General features: G+C 46.3%; 1 long non-coding RNA gene across 1 annotated transcript in view; it reads right to left on the bottom strand.

The window, feature by feature from the left end:
- The window catches only part of LOC130297608 (uncharacterized), a 385,502-nt gene that overhangs the window by 72,124 nt on the left and 291,991 nt on the right, over window positions 1-21,387 (bottom strand). The gene's annotated exons all lie outside the window — the stretch shown is intronic.

The raw sequence follows: 21,387 nt of genomic DNA on the forward strand, positions 1-21,387 counted from the left end.
AACACAGCACAGACCATGCACTGCACACAGGGGGCTTCACTACAAAATAGCACAGACCATGCACTGCACACAGGGGGCTTCACTACAGACCAGCACAGACCATGCACTGCACACAGGGGGCTTCACTACAAAACAGCACAGACCATGCACTGCACACAGGGGGCTTCACTACAAAACAGCACAGACCATGCACTGCCTACAGGGGGCTTCACTACAAAACAGCACAGACCATGCACTGCACACAGGGGGCTTCACTACAAAACAGCACAGACCATGCACTGCCTACAGGGGGCTTCACTACAAAACAGCACAGACCATGCACTGCCTACAGGGGGCTTCACTACAAAACAGCACAGACCATACACTGCCTACAGGGGGCTTCACTACAAAACAGCACAGACCATGCACTGCCTACAGGGGGCTTCACTACAAAACAGCACAGACCATGCACTGCACACAGGGGGCTTCACTACAAAACAGCACAGACCATGCACTGCCTACAGGGGGCTTCACTACAAAACAGCACAGACCATGCACTGCACACAGGGGGCTTCACTACAAAACAGCACAGACCATGCACTGCACACAGGGGGCTTCACTACAAAACAGCACAGACCATGCACTGCCTACAGGGGACTTTATTACAAAACAGCACAGACCATGCACTGCACACAGGGGGCTTCACTACAAAACAGCACAGACCATGCACTGCCTACAGGGGGCTTCATTACAAAACAGCACAGACCATGCACTGCCTACAGGGGGCTTCACTACAAAACAGCACAGACCATGCACTGCCTACAGGGGGCTTCACTACAAAACAGCACAGACCATGCACTGCCTACAGGGGGCTTCACTACAAAACAGCACAGACCATGCACTGCACACAGGGGGCTTCACTACAAAACAGCACATACCATGCACTGCCTACAGGGGGCTTCACTACAAAACAGCACAGACCATGCACTGCCTACAGGGGGCTTCACTACAAAACAGCACAGACCATGCACTGCACACAGGGGGCTTCACTACAACACAGCACAGACCATGCACTGCACACAGGGGGCTTCACTACAAAACAGCACAGACCATGCACTGCCTACAGGGGGCTTCATTACAAAACAGCACAGACCATGCACTGCCTACAGGGGGCTTCACTACAAAACAGCACAGACCATGCACTGCACACAGGGGGCTTCACTACAAAACAGCACAGACCATGCACTGCACACAGGGGGCTTCACTACAAAACAGCACAGACCATGCACTGCACACAGGGGGCTTCACTACAAAACACCACAGACCATGCACTGCACACAGGGGGCTTCACTACAAAACAGCACAGACCATGCACTGCCTACAGGGGGCTTCACTACAAAACAGCACAGACCATGCACTGCCTACAGGGGGCTTCACTACAAAACAGCACAGACCATGCACTGCCTACAGGGGGCTTCACTACAAAACAGCACAGACCATGCACTGCCTACAGGGGGCTTCACTACAAAACAGCACAGACCATGCACTGCACACAGGGGGCTTCACTACAACACAGCACAGACCATGCACTGCACACAGGGGGCTTCACTACAAAACAGCACAGACCATGCACTGCACACAGGGGGCTTCACTACAAAACAGCACAGACCATGCACTGCACGCAGGGGGCTTCACTACAACACAGCACAGACCATGCACTGCACACAGGGGGCTTCACTACAAAACAGCACAGACCTGGCCCTATCTTATATGAAGGATAGCCGTATACCTATCTCTATCTTAAATGAAGGATAGCCTTATACCTAACTCTATCTTATATGGAGGATAGTATTATGTCTATCCCTATGTTATATGGAGGATAGCCTTATGCTTATGCTATGCATGTTTAAACTCCTTCACTGTATTTGCAGCGGCCACTTCTGCAGGAAGGCTATTCCATGCATCCACTGCTCTCTCAGTAAAGTAATACTTCCTGATGTTACTTTTAAACCTTTGCCCCTCTAATTTAAAACGATGTCCTCTTGTGGTAGTTTTTCTTCTTTCAAATATGCTCTCCTACATTACCGTGCCCCTCTAGGTGTGCCTGAATAATACTGCACCTCTTGTGCTCCTGTATAATAATGCCTTGATGTGTTCCTGTATAAGGATGCGTTCACACGTGCATATTTTTGCTGTAGATCTTACTGCCCATTGATTTTAACGAGCAGTTAAATCTGCTGAAGCACATCTGCAGCAGAAAATACGCACATGTGAACGCATTCTAATGGTACGTTCACACGAGCAGACCCGCCGCTGAAGAACCCCTGCATGGTGGCTTTACATGTGACTGCTCGGAGCGGCAATACGCCACTACGAGCAGACACACTGCTATGTGCGAGTCGCAGCGTGCATGTGCAGTATACTCGCACATAGCGGCAGCTCTCGGCCTTTGCTCGTGGAGAAGGGGGAGTGGCCGCGATGTGTGCGAGTACACCACACATGCATGCCAACTCGCACATAGCAGTGTGTCTTCTAGTAGTGGCGTATTGCCGCTCCAAGCAGTCACATGTAAAGCCAACATGCAGCGGTCCTTCAGTGGCGGATCTGCAGTGTAAACTATGCTGTGGGTCTGCTCGTGTGAACGTACCCTTAGGGTGCGTTCACATGTGCGTAATTTCTGCTGCAGGTTTGCTTCAGCAGATTTAACTGCCCATTAAAGTCAATGGGCAGCAAGATCAGCAGCAAAAATATGCACATGTGAACGCACCCTTATACAGGAACACATCAAGGCAGTATTATACAGGAGCACAAGAGGTGCAGTATTATTCAGGCACACCTAGTGCTCCTGTATAATACTGCCTCTATGTGCCCTTGTATAATACTGCTCCACTATGTGCTCACGTTTAATATTGGAGGCATGAAGAGGTATACTGTGAGCCCTATATAGCATGCAATGGGGGCCATATTACTAGGTCATGTTTACATCTAAGGCCCCGTTCACAGTACCAGCAAGAATGAAGGGTGACCCGGCACTATCAGGACTAAGGCTGCAACTACGGCAAATGAAAGTAATGGTGGAGTGTGTCTGAAACCCTGTATATATGTTGATACAGGTGGTGCAAAGTCCAGATACAAAGGTGCGGGTATAAAATCAAGAAGGCAGGAATGCACTCACCAGGGTTCAACGGAGCTTTATTGTGGCATTCCAGATAACAGAAGCAGACGTACGTCCCCCGCCTCCCTCCACCCGTCTGCTTCTGTTACCTGTAATGCCACAATAAAGCTCCGTTGAACCCTGGTGAGTGCAGTCCTGCCTTCTTCATCTTATACCCTTTCACACAACCGTTATGTTCCTGCAAAAACTCCAGTCATGAACTCTTGTCAGAAAGTCCATAAAACGGCCGTCAAAAAATCCCATTCATGTCAATGGGATTTTTTGGGGACGGACTTCCAAGAGGTGGCGGGTATCCACGGCGCTGACCGGGAACAGACACGTCAGGTAAGTAAAAGGTAGCTTTATTTGGATAATGCAACGCATTTCACCGCGCTTGCGTGGCTCCATCAGACATCATATGCCTGATGAAGCCACGCAAGTGCGGTGAAACGCGTTGCATTATCCAAATAAAGCTACCTTTTACTTACCTTACGTGTCTGTTCCTGGTCAGCGCCGTGGATACCCGCCACCCCTTGGAAGTCCATCCCCCTGTTCATCTGGTCGGGAGGCTGCTGACCGGACCTTTCCGCTCATTCACGTTTACCATTGTTGTGTGTGAGTTGGCACAACCACCTGGGGTAAGAGACTCGTATAATCAATTTTCTTTGTTATACTTACCCAGGTGGTATTACGCTACGGAGCACACTCTCTTTTTGACCATCCTTTATGTCCCGTTATGACAAAAGTCCGTTATTTCTGACTGTACAAATAACGGTGCGTGCACTAATTTTTGTCTCGTCAAAAATAACGGTGAAATACCAGACGTTAAAATTTTAACACGGATGTCTATGGGTGACGGATGTTCACAAATCACATCCGTTATTTTTATGTTCTGTTAGGATCCGTTATTGCTACTGAGCATGCTCAGTACAACACCACAACTAGGATGTCACATGGAAATAAAATAATGAACTGGAACGGTGCATGACGGATGGCACATGTGCATTATTTTAACAGAATGTCCGTCAAAATTGGTCATCAGTTATCATCCGTTGCATTCAGTTATTTCATCCATTTTTTCATGACCCGTTATTGCTGAATAAAGGGTGTCAGAATGGGGCCTAACACAGATTCTGGACAAAATAAACAATGAGCAGTAAGGTTTTGATCAGGGACCAAGATCATTGGTGTCTGTTATGGGACATATTAGGCACGGCCATCACAAGAACAATGGAAATGAGCAAGACACAGGTGTGAATTGAGCCGTATCCAAACACATTCCTAACACTGCCTTGTTTATGGGCTTTTAGTTGCTGCTGTTGTTTTTTTTTAGCGCCCACTAGTGGCGGGTGCCAATGTATACTTTAACAATGTACTCTAATAGACAAATGTAAAGGAATAAATAAATCAATTCTTGTGGGATGAAAAATAAGAACATGGCCATATACACTAAATGTCATAGAAGTGTAACAGAATATCAGAAAGAATCCAGACGTTTAGTCCTTTACAACCTCTAAGCCTTAACCCCTTAAGGACCCATGAAGTATGAGTACGTCATGGCGTTTTCCGGTCTCAGCCGCTCATCGGGCGGAGATCGGAACGGCATGCCTGCTGAAATCCTTCAGCAGGCATGCCGTGCAAATGCCGAGGGGGGTCCCGGGACCCCCCCATGTCGGCGATAGCAGAAAATCGCATGTCTATTCAGACATGCGATTTTCTTCTATTCCGGGCTGATCGGGTCTCTGGTGACCCGATCACCCGGAAAATTGTGATGATCGGAGCTGTCAGTGACAGCCCTGATCATCTTGCAGGGTAGGAGTGAAGTCGCAATGATGCGATCTCCTCCTATCCCCTGCCATTAGTCAGAATTGATTCTGACCAATGGCAGAGCAGGACAGTGGGTTGCCATGGCAACCACCCGTTCTGGCCACCCCTGGATATCGAGGGGATCGTGGGAAGAAGATGGAGGCCGGGTACCTTACCTGAAGATGCCTGGGAACAGCTGATCGTCGCTGGAGACTGCTGGATCCTTGCTCAGGTAGGGAAGCGAGGTAGGGAAGCGACGTGGGGGGGGGGGGGGGGGGGGGGAATTGAAAGTGAAAGTAATGTGATCTTTACTGTGGCAACCACTAGGAAGGCCAAACTGCAACTCCCAGCATGCCCAGACAGCCAAAGGCTGTCTGGGCATGCTGGGAGTTGTAGTTCTGCAACATCAGGAGGGTCAGAGTTTGGCGACCACTGTTACAGTGGTGCCCAAACGGCAGTTTTGCAACATCTGGAGGGTCACAGTTTGGAGACCACTGTTACAGTGGTGCCAAACTACAACTCTCAGCATGCCTAGACTGCCCAGGCATGCTGGGAGTTGTAGTTCTGTAACATCTGTCCCTTCAGATTTTGCAATTTTCATGAAATTTTTGAAAATTGCTGCTCTACTTTGAAGCCCTCTAATTTTTAAAAAAAAAAGTAAAAATATGTCCATTTTATGATGCCAACATAAAGTGGACATATTGTATTTGTGAATAAAAATAAAATTTATTTGGAATATCCATTTTCCTTACAAGCAGAGAGCTTCAAAATTTGAAAACTGCTAAATTTTCATGAAATTTTGGGATTTTTCACCAAAAAAGAATGCAAGTAACGCCGAAAATTTACCAACAAAATAAAGTAGAATATGTCACGAAAAAACAATCTCAGAATCAGAATGATAACTAGAAGCATTCCAGAGTTATTAATGTTTAAAGTGACAGTGGTCAGATGTGCAAAAAATGGCCGGGTCCTAAGGTGTAAAATGGCTGGGTCCTTAAGGGGTTAAAGGGGTTATCCAGGAACTGGCTCCAGAAAGTCAAACAGATTTGTAAATTACTTCTATTAAAAAATCTTAATCCTTTCAGTACTTATGAGCTTCTGAAGTTAAGGTTGTTCTTTTCTGTCTAAGTGCTTTCTGATGAGACGTGTCTCGGGAAACGCCCAGTTTAGAAGCAAATCCCCATAGCAAACATCTTCTAAACTGGGCATTTCCCGAGACACGTGTCATCAGAGAGCACTTAGACAGAAAAGAACAACCTTAACTTCAGAAGCTCATAAGTACTGAAAGGATTTAGATTTTTTAATAAAAGTAATTTACAAATCTGCTTAACTTTCTGGAGCCAGTTTTTTCCTGGATAACCCCTTTAAACAACTCCCTGTAAGGCTTGTTGGATAGTTCTGCTAATGTTCACACCTATGGCTGGCTCCACTTAAAGGGGTACTCTGGCCTTAAGCATAAGATATCTGACCGCAATCTCTCATGCAGTACCCTCCTGTGTGAGCTGCACGCAGCGCTGGAGGCTCCAAGTCTGAAGCCTCACGACCACAGGGGCGGAGTCGTGACAACACTATGCTCCGGCCCCGTGGTCGTAAGGCTGCAGACTCGGAGCCTCCAGCGCTGCGTACATCTCACACAGGTGGGTGCTGCATGAGAGATTGCGGGGGTGCCCAGGAACAACACGATCAGACATCTTATGCCCTATCCCTTGGATAAGGGATAAGATGTCTTAGGGCCGGAGTACCCCTTTAAACACTGCTTTATAGAGCCTTATTTACATTTTACTACAACACAAAACTCCCTGTAGATATGCAGAACAGGGCCGGCTCTGCTTATAGGCAAAACAGGCAGCCACCTATAGCGCCCTCTTGATGGGGGAAGCTCTCTGCCTGCCACAAGAAAGTCAGACAACCAGCATCCAAACCACTCGCTCAGCCAGCAGCATGAGAAGGAGGTTTGTTACAGTGTGTCACTGCACTAATAAGCTAATTACATTAGGAGGGGATTTGTTACAGTGTGTCACACCAGTAATAAGGTAGGCCGTGTCAAAAGGCGGGCCAATGGGTGGAGTAAAAAATCAGCTTTTGCCTAGGGTGACAAAAATCCTTGCACCAGCCCTGGGGGAGAATGCCCTCTGTTTTATTTATAACAATGTAGAAGATCTTCAGCCCCACTGGAAACCCTGCAGAACACCATATAATGCTGCGGAAAGAAGGAAAAGTCCAAAAAAATACTGATATTTATTCCATCATAATGCGGGATACAAGAAACATGAAGTAAAGTGAGGCCTTTCAGGTGCACACACCTACTAAACCCTTACTAAAGCAGGTCAGGTGAACCTGAAAAGCGTCACATTTCTTCTATGCTGAACAAAATATGATGGAATAAATGTCAGTAGTTTATCTGCACATCACCCTACAACAACATATGTATGGTCTGTCTGAAAACTAGGGTCCGGCAAGTCAGAAAGGGGTCAGAAAGGGGTAAGAATCATTTATTAATAGATGGCCCCTCCTCTCACCACCGTACCATAAGGGCAAATATACAACCTCCTATCTATCTATCTCATATCTATCTATCTCATATCTATCTATCTCATATCTATCTATCTATCTATCTATCTATCTATCTATCTCATATCTATCTATCTATCTCATATCCATTCATCTATTTCATTTCTATACATACACATACACACACAGTGGGGCAAAAAAGTATTTAGTCAGCCACCAATTGTGCAAGTTCTCCCACTTATAAAGATGAGAGGCTTTAATTTCATCATAGGATATAACCTCAACTATGAGAGACAGAATGAGAAAACAAATCCATAAAATCTAATTTTTGAAGAATTTATTTGCAAATTATGGTGGAAAATAAGTATTTGGTCACCCACAAATATGCAAGTTTCTGGCTCTCAAAGACCCCTAACTTCTTCTTTAAAGGGGTACTCCAGCCCTAAGACATTTTATCCCCTATCCATGTCACACCCCCTCCCATAGACTTGCATTGAGGGGGCGGGACGTGACATCACCCAAGGAGTTGTGATGTCACGAAACTCCGGCCCCGTAGTCGTGAGGCTTCAGACTCGGAGCCTCCAGCCCTGGTGTGAAGCTCACACAGGTGGGAGCTCCATGAGAGATTGCAGGGGTCCCCAGTGGTGGGACCCCCGCGATCAGACATCTTATCCTTTGGATAGGGGATAAGATGTCTCCTCTGTTCTCCATTTGTTACCTGTATTGATGGCTCCTGTTTGAACTTGTTATCAGTATAAAAGACACCTGTCCACAAACTCAAACAGTCACACTCCAAACTCCACTACGGCCAAGACCAAAGAGCTGTCGAAGGACATCAGAAACAAAATTGTAGGCCGGCACCAGGCTGGGAAGACTGAATCGGCAATAGGCAAGCAGCTTGGTGTGAAGAAATCAACTGTGGGAGCAATTATTATAAAATGGAAGACATACAAGACCACTGATAATCTCCGTCGATATGGATCTCCACGCAAGATCTCACCCTGTGGTGTCAAAATGATCAAAAGAACGGTGAGCAAAAATCCCAGAACCACACGGGGGGAGCTGCTTGAGCAGTACATGTCCGGGCCCGTCTGAAGTTTGCAAGAGAACATTTGGATGCTCCAGAAGAGGATTGGGAGAATGTCATATGGTCAGATGAAACCAAAGTAGAACTTTTTGGTTAAAACTCAACTCATCATGTTTAGAGGAGAAAGAATGCTGAGTTTCATCCAAAGAACACCATACCTACTGTGAAGCATGGGGGTGGAGACATCATGCTTTGGGGCTGTTTTTCTGCCAAGGGACCAAGATGACTGATCCATGTGAAGGAAAGTATGAATGGGGCCATGTATCATGAGATTTTGAGTCAAAACCTCCTTCCTTCAGCAAGAGCATTGAAGATGAAACATGGCTGGGTCTTTTAGCATGACAATGATCCCAAACACACAGCCCGGGCAATGAAGGAGTGGCTTCATAAGAAGCATTTCAAGGTCCTGGAGTGGCCAAGCCAGTTTTCAGATCTCAACCCCATAGAAAACCTTTGGAGGGAGTTGAAAGTCCGTGTTGCCCAGCAAAACATCACTGCTCTAGAGGAGATCTGCATGGAGGAATGGGCCAAAATACCAGCAACAGTGTGTGGAAACTTACAGAAAATATTTGACCTCTGTCATTGCCAACAAAGGGTATATATAACAAAGTATTGAAATGAACTTTTGTTATTATCCAAATACTTATTTTCCACCATAATTCCACAAATTCTTTAGAAATCAGACAATGTGATTTTATGGATTTTTTTCTCATTATGTCTCTCATAGTTGAAGTAAACCTATGATGAAAATTACAGCCTCTCATCTTTTTAAGTGGAAGAACTTGCACAATTGGTGGCTGACTATCTCATATCTCATCTCATATATATGTATTTCATATCTACCTGTTTCTGTAATACACCAGCACCTATTTGAGCAGTCATGTATAGCTGTCATGTGTTTGTGTAATCCAAGGTTACAATCTGTGTACACAGCACTTCACAAACAGCATGAAAGTAGAGAAGTGTCAGGGCTTAAAAACAAACAGAAAACACTGATGCGGAAACAACAATAGGAAACAAGAGGATAAAGCAAATAAACAGGAATGTTCGAAAGAGGTGAGAAAAACAGAATACACTCCACTTTAGGCCGGCTACAGACAGGACCACTATAAGATCCCCTATAATGTGAAATCTATGGGGCCTGGCAGACTCCTGGCCATTGGCTGATGTGCGGAGAATAATAATATTTATATAGCGTTATATACTTCTGCATTAGTCTGATTTGTTGGATGTCTACACTGACTTGATCTTGTAGACATATGTATTGGTCTGATCTGGTGAATGTCTATATTGGTCTTATCTGGGGGACTTCTACATTGGTCTAATCTAGGGGGTGTCTACATTGGTTTGATCTGGTGGACGTCTACATTGGTTTGATCTGGTGGACGTCTACATTGGTCTTATCTAGGAGGGCGTCTACATTGTTCTGATCTGCTGGATGTCTACACTAGTTTTAAACTTGTAGGTGTATTAGTCTAATCTGGGGGCATCTACATTGGTTTGATCTGTGAGATATTTACATTTGTCTGATCTGGAGGATATCTACACAGTTTTTTTTTGTATTTGATTAATATTGGGGATGTCTACATTGGTCTGATCAGATGGAACTCTACATCTGGTAAGTGTGTATGTTTGTCTGATCTGGAAGATGCCTTTATTGGTCCAATCTTGTAGATGTCTACATTGGTCCAATCATGGAATGACTAAATCAGTCTCATGTGGTAGAGGTTTACAATGGTCTGATCTGTAGGACGTCTACATTGGTGTGATCAGTGGAGATGAACACTGCTCTGATCTAGGAGACACCTACATCGGTAGGATTTGGTGAACGTCTACATTGGTTTTCTCTGTTGGATGTCTGTGTTGGTCTTATCTTCTGGGTGTCTAGCTGTGGCCTGTTTGAATGGTGTTCAAACACAACTATTCCCGCTCCCTCCACTCTTTGCATAAAAGTAAGAGTGCCTGTATTGTTTGTAGGGGTGGGGGAAATAATATAAAGAGAGTCCAATTCATTCCCTTGAAGTGCGGAGGGCATCTTGCTGAGAGCGGCCTGAGGATGTGACTGTATGTGACAATTAGTGACATAATATGGCCTTTTAATTGTCCTAATGGCTCTTTGTGTAGGGTTTACAGCTGCCATAACCCCTCCTCTATTGACAAAGCCCTTCCATTTTACTGTTCTATTGTCTTTAGAATTGATGTGTGAAAGGTATATGAGTGTGTGTCTGTGGGGGTTTTATAGGGTGGATTTTATCAATACCATGTCCCAGGGGAGGATTAAAGTTAGCTATAGGCACAGAGTCACTATAAGATTTTTTGTCTTGCAGTTATCAGCTCCAGGACCTAAATACAGGAGATGCACAACTAGCAAGCACTTCTGGTGACACTTATCTCCAGGAGCATACAACATTTATTTACTTCATTTGTATAGAGTTACCATATTCCAAAGCACTTTATAGAGATTATAATCTCACCTTTTAGTCTCTGTTCCTATTTATGATCACAATCTATATTTCATAATTACCTATTAGTAAGTTTATGGAGTACTGGAGAAAACCAGAGCACCTGAAGAAAACCCATGAAGAACATACAAACTCCTTGCAAATGTTGCCCTTGTTCAGATTCTAATCCAGGACCCTGATGCTGCAAGATAACATAGCTAATCGATGAGACAAAATATTGCTTTTTAAAGGGGTACTTCGGTTTCAGAAAATTTCACTTAAAGGGGTTATCCAGGAAAAACCTTTTTTTTTTTATATATATATCAACTGGCTCCAGAAAGTAAAACAGATTTGTAAATTACTTCTATTAATTTTTTTCAATCCTTTCAGTACTTATGAGCTTCTGAAGTTAAGGTTGTTCTTTTCTGTCTAAGTGCTCTCTGATGTCACCTGTCTCGGGAACCGCCCAGTTTAGAAGCAAATCCCCATAGCAAACCTTTTCTAAACTGGGCGGTTCCCGAGAAAAGTGTAATCAGAGAGCACATAGACAGAAAAGAACAACCTTAACTTCAGAAGCTCATAAGTACTGAAAGGATTAAGATTTTTTAATAGAAGTAATTTACAAATCTGATTTACTTTCTGGAGCCAGTTGATATATTAAAAAAAAGTTTCTTCCTGGATAACCCCTTTAAATAAGACTATTACTTGAAGGAGTACTCCAGAATATAAAAATTGTCCCCCATACTGCCGGCAGTAAAAAAATAAAGATGTAAATACCTTCCTCCGCTACCCTGGGGCCTCCGGTAACCGGCTCCGGTCTCCACCGCGATCCTCTTCCTGGTTGCTGGTGGTAGGCGAGTCATACTGCGCTCAGCCAATCACCGGCCGCAGTGAAGTCCCGGCTCAGGCGGCGATAGGCTGAGCGGCAGTGTGATGTTTTCGGCCCCAGCAGCAGGTGCCGGTGTAGTGAAGAATTTTGTGTCCTGAAGCGTTCTCACACTGCCGCTCAGCCGCTCGGGACTACCATGCAGCCGGTGATTGGCTGAGCGCAGTATGACTCGCCGACCACCGGCAACCAGGAAGAGGATCGCGGCGGGTGAGTGGAGCCGGTTACCAAAGTCCCAGGGGGAGCGAAGGAAGGTATGTACATCTTTATTTTTTTACTGCTGGCAGTATGGGGGACAATTTTTATATACTGGAGTTCTCCTTTTAAGGGGTTGTGCGCTGCCCTGCCTTTCGGAGATCCGCTCATAGTGTCCGGAAGTTCATTACTCCGAACGCTGTGTGCGGGCTTCTGTGTTCGCGGCCGCCGGGCGTGACGTCACGCCCGGCCCCTTCGTGACGTCTCGCCCGCCCCCTCAACGAAAGTCTATGGGAAGGGGGCGCGACCGTTGTCACGCCCCCTTCCCATAGACTTTGGTAGAGGGGGCGGGCGAGACGTCACGAGGGGGGCGGGCGAGACGTCACGAAGGGGTCGGGCGTGACGTCACGCCCGGCGGCCGCGAACACGGAAGCCCGCACACAGCGTTCGGAGTAATGAACTTCCGGATGCTGTGAGCGGAGCTCTGAAAGGCAGGGCAGCGCACAACCCCTTTAAGATATATAACTTACTAATATACTGTTTTCACAAATTGTACTATGAAAACATTCCTGACAGGAAGTTATGTAGTTCTCGCCTCGCATCGTGATAAACATATATATTGGGACATTGAGGGAAGGATGAGGTGCAATTACAGCAGCTGGACAATGTCACAGGTAGAGGAGCAGACAGGGAATAAATACAGCATTTGCCACATCCTCACTGGTTGTGCCATAGTCTGCACAATGAGATGTCCTGCAGCAGGTTTACGCAGGGAACTGGTAGGAGTGCTGTAGGGCAAGAGTAGGCAGGATGGGAGGACTGTGGTAAAGCTGAGGGGAAACATATGTGAGTTTATTGACTTATGATAAAAAAAAAATATATATATATATATATATATATACATAAAAATAAAAGACAAACGTAAGAGATAGATATGATAGAGACAGAAATAAAAGGTCAGAGTTACTTGAGTAGAGAGAATAGCAGTAACACCAGGCCTCCTTTCTATTTATTCCCCACCAATATACAACTACCTCGTCTGTCCCCCTAATATGTGGGGCCCCAATGACAAGAACATTTTATGGAATAACATGTGTAACGTCTTGCAGTTCAGCCCCCATACTACATGAGCATCATCTGCAGCTTCCCTCTCTCCAAATGCTGATAACTAGATTTACATTGAAATCACCTCCATCAATGTGAGTCACAGGACGGGGATTGTTTATTGTGGAGCAATATAATTATAAGAATGTCTGATAATGGCGGAGTCACAGCATGGAATTATTGGCTTTATATTCTCAATATGATCCAGGCAATGTGACGCTAGCAGGGTTCATGGCGGACTGCAGCTTAGGAAAACAGCGGCTTTGTGGTTATTTTTATGTGTATTTTTCTTCTGTCTACAAAGTGGTGTCAGGTTTAAAATACTATAAAATGTGCTGGAGTTTATGGACCTTAAATAAAAGAGGAAGTCACTTCCTCCAGTGAAACACAAGAAGTTTTCCGTGCGCTCAGCTCCACGCTAGGAGAATATGTTTATACTTTCACAGGATTGTGTGAACATTTTATTTGCGGTTTCCAGCAAGGTGAATTATATGAGATTATTCTGCTTTACAAAACAATATTAGATGTGTGCAGACTTCATAAAATGGCCAGAAATTGTGGAAATTATTTTTCCACTTTACCATGAAGTTTAAATATGTTTGATAGATAGATAGATATGAGATAGATATATATGAGATAGATAGATATGAGATAGATATGAGATAGATATGAGATAGATAGATAGATAGATATGAGATAGATATGATATAGATAGATAGATATGAGATAGATATGAGATAGATATGAGATAGATAGATAGATAGAAGATAGATATGAGATAGATATGAGATAGATATGAGATAGATAGATAGATAGATATGAGATAGATAGATAGATATGAGATAGATATATATGAGATAGATAGATAGATATGAGATAGATATATATGAGATAGATAGATAGATATGAGATAGAGAAATATGAGATAGATAGATATGAGAGAGATAGATAGATATGAGATAGATAGATACGAGATAGATACGAGATAGATAGATACGAGACAGATAGATACGAGATAGATACGAGATAGATAGATACGAGACAGATAGATACGAGATAGATACGAGATAGATAGATACGAGATAGATAGATACGAGATAGATAGATACGAGATAGATAGATACGAGATAGATAGATACGAGATAGATAGATACGAGATAGATAGATATGAGATAGATAGATATGAGATAGATAGATATGAGATAGATGCGAGATAGATAGATATGAGATAGATATGAGATAGATAGATATGAGATAGATAGATAGATATGAGAGAGATAGATAGATATGAGATAGATGCGAGATAGATATGAGAGAGATAGATAGATATGAGATAGATGCGAGATAGATAGATATGAGATAGATATGAGATAGATAGAGGAGATAGATAGATATGAGATAGATAGATAGATATGAGATAGATAGAGGAGATAGATAGATATGAGATAGATAGATACGAGATAGATAGATATATATGAGATTGATAGATATGAGATAGATATAAGCTAAATAGGTAGATAGATTTGAAAAATATTTATATATATATATATATATACACACACACACACACACACACACACATATGCAGATAATTTGTCTCTATTGTATTTTTCAAAGCAGAAATTTTAAAGAACTCAACCCCTTTGAAACCTAATTTGCTAAATCCTTCTTTTCTTCCTTGCCCTCCCCACCTGGAGCTGTTCCCTTATGGATTCCCTTATTTGTCTCCTATTATCAAAGATGAAACAAATCATTATAACTCAAAGGACAATTAAGATGTAACACACAGCGTCTGTCCCTAACCCCCTGCTGATATATATATATATATATACATACACACGGCATCAGATCTGCCTCATAGTATAGAGACGAGGCACGGGTCTTGGTGATCTTCCTACGTTGGTGATATTATTGTCATCCAACTTTCTAGGACAAATATAACTAAAATGACAGAATATAATTTCTACAAAGTGTCGGAATGACTCAGAGACTTGGAGGGCGTCTCATCCTCCCTCATTGGTGACTGTATCTGATGTAACACAATTATCCTCCCCCTGTATCGCCTCGCACATCCTCACACTCAGCCTCACATACTGAACTTGTCAGCTCTGAATGGACATTAAAGATGAATAATTCCACATTTGTGAAGCCATCGATCTTCAGTGTGGGCAGCTGCCCCCGAGCTCTTCAAAGAGACAAGAACAACAAGGCCCCTGCACATTGATCCCTGAGCCTCCTCCACACACAAGGCTCCGCAACTATTACAGGGAATCATTCATCCCCCAACAGACCAGCACAGACCATGCACTGCCTACAGGGGGCTTCACTACAAAACAGCACAGACCATGCACTGCCTACAGGGGGGCTTCACTACAGACCAGCACAGACCATGCACTGCCTACAGGGGGCTTCACTACAAAACAGCACAGACCATGCACTGCCTACAGGGGGGCTTCACTACAGACCAGCACAGACCATGCACTGCCTACAGGGGGCTTCACTACAAAACAGCACAGACCATGCACTGCCTACAGGGGGCTTCACTACAAAACAGCACAGACCATGCACTGCCTACAGGGGGCTTCATTACAGACCAGCACAGACCATGCACTGCCTACAGGGGGCTTCACTACAGACCAGCACAGACCATGCACTGCCTACAGGGGGCTTCACTACAACACAGCACAGACCATGCACTGCCTACAGGGGGCTTCACTACAAAACAGCACAGACCATGCACTGCACAAAGGGGGCTTCACTACAGACCAGCACAGACCATGCACTGCCTACAGGGGGCTTCACTACAACACAGCACAGACCATGCACTGCCTACAGGGGGCTTCACTACAAAACAGCACAGACCATGCACTGCCTACAGGGGGCTTCACTACAGACCAGCACAGACCATGCACTGCACACAGGGGGCTTCACTACAAAACAGCACAGACCATGCACTGCACACAGGGGGCTTCACTACAACACAGCACAGACCATGCACTGCCTACAGGGGGCTTCACTACAACACAGCACAGACCATGCACTGCCTACAGGGGGCTTCACTACAAAACAGCACAGACCATGCACTGCCTACAGGGGGCTTCACTACAAAACAGCACAGACCATGCACTGCCTACAGGGGGCTTCACTACAACACAGCACAGACCATGCACTGCCTACAGGGGGCTTCACTACAAAACAGCACAGACCATGCACTGCACAAAGGGGGGCTTCACTACAGACCAGCACAGACCATGCACTGCCTACAGGGGGCTTCACTACAACACAGCACAGACCATGCACTGCACACAGGGGGCTTCACTACAAAACAGCACAGACCATGCACTGCCTACAGGGGGCTTCACAACAAAACAGCACAGACCATGCATGCACAAAGGGGGCTTCACTACAACACAGCACAGACCATGCACTGCCTACAGGGGGCTTCACTACAAAACAGCACAGACCATGTACTGCCTACAGGGGGCTTCACTACAAAACAGCACAGACCATGCACTGCACACAGGGGGCTTCACTACAAAACAGCACAGACCATGCACTGCCTACAGGGGGGCTTCACTACAGACCAGCACAGACCATGCACTGCCTACAGGGGGCTTCACTACAACACAGCACAGACCATGCACTGCACACAGGGGGCTTCACTACAACACAGCACAGACCATGCACTGCCTACAGGGGGCTTCACTACAACACAGCACAGACCATGCACTGCACACAGGGGGCTTCACTACAAAACAGCACATACCATGCACTGCCTACAGGGGGCTTCACTACAAAACACCACAGACCATGCACTGCCTACAGGGGGCTTCACTACAAAACAGCACAGACCATGCATGCACACAGGGGGCTTCACTACAACACAGCACAGACCATGCACTGCACACAGGGGGCTTCACTACAAAACAGCACAGACCATGCACTGCACACAGGGGGCTTCACTACAAAACAGCACAGACCATGCACTGCACACAGGGGGCTTCACTACAAAACAGCACAGACCATGCACTGCCTACAGGGGGCTTCACTACAAAACAGCACAGACCATGCACTGCACACAGGGGGCTTCACTACAAAACAGCACAGACCATGCACTGCACACAGGGGGCTTCACTACAAAACAGCACAGACCATGCACTGCCTACAGGGGGCTTCACTACAAAACAGCACAGACCATGCACTGCACACAGGGGGCTTCACTACAAAACAGCACAGACCATGCACTGCCTACAGGGGGCTTCACTACAAAACAGCACAGACCATGCACTGCACACAGGGGGCTTCACTACAAAACAGCACAGACTATGCACTGCACACAGGGGGCTTCACTACAAAACAGCACAGACCATGCACTGCCTACAGGGGGCTTCACTACAAATCAGCACAGACCATGCACTGCACACAGGGGGCTTCACTCCAAAACAGCACAGACCATGCACTGCCTACAGGGGGCTTCACTATAAAACAGCACAGACCATGCACTGCACACAGGGGGCTTCACTACAACACAGCACAGACCATGCACTGCACACAGGGGGCTTCACTACAAAACAGCACAGACCATGCACTGCACATAGGGGGCTTCACTACAAAACAGCACAGACCATGCACTGCACACAGGGGGCTTCACTACAAAACAGCACAGACCATGCACTGCACACAGGGGGCTTCACTACAAAACAGCACAGACCATGCACTGCACATAGGGGGCTTCACTACAAAACAGCACAGACCATGCACTGCACACAGGGGGCTTCACTACAAAACAGCACAGACCATGCACTGCACACAGGGGGCTTCACTACAAAACAGCACAGACCATGCACTGCACACAGGGGGCTTCACTACAAAACAGCACAGACCATGCACTGCCTACAGGGGGCTTCACTACAAAACAGCACAGACCATGCACTGCCTACAGGGGGCTTCACTACAAAACAGCACAGACCATGCACTGCACACAGGGGGCTTCACTACAAAACAGCACAGACCATGCATGCACACAGGGGGCTTCACTACAAAACAGCACAGACCATGCACTGCCTACAGGGGGCTTCACTACAAAACAGCACAGACCATGCACTGCACACAGGGGGCTCCACTACAAAACAGCACAGACCATGCACTGCCTACAGGGGGGCTTCACTACAAAACAGCACAGACCATGCACTGCCTACAGGGGGCTTCACTACAAAACAGCACAGACCATGCACTGCACACAGGGGGCTTCACTACAAAACAGCACAGACCATGCACTGCACACAGGGGGCTTCACTACAAAACAGCACAAACCATGCACTGCACACAGGGGGCTTCACTACAAATCAGCACAGACCATGCACTGCACACAGGGGGCTTCACTACAAAACAGCACAGACCATGCACTGCCTACAGGGGGCTTCACTACAAAACAGCACAGACCATGCACTGCCTACAGGGGGCTTCACTACAAAACAGCACAGACCATGCACTGCACACAGGGGGCTTCACTCCAAAACAGCACAGACCATGCACTGCCTACAGGGGGCTTCACTACAAAACAGCACAGACCATGCACTGCACACAGGGGGCTTCACTATAAAACAGCACAGACCATGCACTGCCTACAGGGGGCTTCACTACAAAACAGCACAGACCATGCACTGCCTACAGGGGTCTTCACTACAAAACAGCACAGACCATGCACTGCCTACAGGGGTTTTCACTACAAAACAGCACAGACCATGCACTGCACACAGGGGGCTTCACTACAAAACAGCACAGACCATGCACTGCCTACAGGGGGCTTCACTACAAAACAGCACAGACCATGCACTGCACACAGGGGGCTTCACTACAAAACAGCACAGACCATGCACTGCACACAGGGGGCTTCACTACAAAACAGCACAGACCATGCACTGCCTACAGGGGGCTTCACTACAAAACAGCACAGACCATGCACTGCACACAGGGGGCTTCACTACAAAACAGCACAGACCATGCACTGCACACAGGGGGCTTCACTACAAAACAGCACAGACCATGCACTGCACATAGGGGGCTTCACTACAAAACAGCACAGACCATGCACTGCCTACAGGGGGCTTCACTACAAAACAGCATAGACCATGCACTGCACACAGGGGGCTTCACTACAAAACAGCACAGACCATGCACTGCCTACAGGGGGCTTCACTACAAAACAGCACAGACCATGCACTGCACACAGGGGGCTTCACTACAAAACAGCACAGACCATGCACTGCACATAGGGGGCTTCACTACAAAACAGCACAGACCATGCACTGCACACAGGGGGCTTCACTACAAAACAGCACAGACCATGCACTGCACACAGGGGGCTTCACTACAAAACAGCACAGACCATGCACTGCCTACAGGGGGCTTCACTACAAAACAGCACAGACCATGCACTGCACAAAGGGGGCTTCACTACAAATCAGCACAGACCATGCACTGCACATAGGGGGCTTCACTACAAATCAGCACAGACCATGCACTGCCTACAGGGGTCTTCACTACAAAACAGCACAGACCATGCACTGCACACAGGGGGCTTCACTACAAAACAGCACAGACCATGCACTGCACACAGGGGGCTTCACTACAAAACAGCACAGACCATGCACTGCACACAGGGGGCTTCACTACAAAACAGCACAGACCATGCACTGCACACAGGGGGCTTCACTACAAATCAGCACAGACCATGCACTGCACACAGGGGGCTTCACTACAACACAGCACAGACCATGCACTGCACACAGGGGGCTTCACTACAAAACATCACAGACCATGCACTGCACACAGGGGGCTTCACTCCAAAACAGCACAGACCATGCACTGCACACAGGGGGCTTCACTACAAAACAGCACAGACCATGCACTGCCTACAGGGGGCTTCACTACAAAACAGCACAGACCATGCACTGCCTACAGGGGGCTTCACTACAAAACAGCACAGACCATGCACTGCCTACAGGGGGCTTCACTACAAATCAGCACAGACCATGCACTACACACAGGGGGCTTCACTACAAAACAGCAAAGATCATGCACTGCACACAGGGGGCTTCACTACAAAACAGCACAGACCATGCACTGCACACAGGGGGCTTCACTATACCTCCAAACAGCACAGACCATGCACTGCACACAGGGGGCTTCACTACAAATCAGCACAGACCATGCACTACACACAGGGGGCTTCACTACAAAACAGCACAGACCATGCACTGCCTACAGGGGGCTTCACTACAAATCAGCACAGACCATGCACTACACACAGGGGGCTTCACTACAAAACAGCACAGACCATGCACTGCACATAGGGGGCTTCACTACAAAACAGCACAGACCATGCACTGCACACAGGGGGCTTCACTATACCTCCAAACAGCACAGACCATGCACTGCACACAGGGGGGCTTCACTAGATTTAACATCTTAAATGATGTGGGTCTACACAACAGCACAGATCACCTCACTGCCTACAGGGGGCTTCACTCCACCTCTAGATTCATGACTGATCATTTCTCTTCTTTCATGGAATGAGTTTCTGCTGAGATGAGAATGTATTATATATCAAGTCATCAAGATGCAATTATATATAATGAAATGTGGGTGGAATGTGTCTGATGTTCTATTGTTACATAATACTAAACTAATCCAGAGACTGTGAAGAAATGCCTGATTATTATACAGATATTATCTGTAGTAATTATAAATATTTACATGCAGGAAAGGAAATAGTGATTGTATATAATGATGTGTTCATAGTATCAGTGCAGTGTACATATATTCACATACACACTGTATCAGCTGAATAGGCTCCAAAGTCTTACATAGAACCTCTCCCAGAAGTAACTGAGCCCAAGGATCGCTGTCCCAGGGTCTATATAGATGTGACTACCAATCATTCTGCAGACTGTCGCCTTCTATTGGCTGTCCTTTATCAACAAATGGCTAATTAGCATAGAGTGCCAGTGTGTAATTGGACAGGCTCTCTGCTTGTCAGGGGCGGCGCCCTCCCCCTTTGCCATGGATCGCTGTCAGCAGGCTGTTCGCTAGCAGTACGGAGCTGGAGCTGCAGGGGAAGGTTATGTGAAGGCTCCAGAGTGATACATTGTATCTATGGAGGATCGTACATGAATGAGGACAGTCTGGATGCTGCACTGTACAGCAGGGGATGCGTTACCAC

This window comes from Hyla sarda, chromosome 13 (genome assembly GCF_029499605.1).
Source record: "Hyla sarda isolate aHylSar1 chromosome 13, aHylSar1.hap1, whole genome shotgun sequence".
Lineage (NCBI taxonomy): Eukaryota > Metazoa > Chordata > Amphibia > Anura > Hylidae > Hyla > Hyla sarda.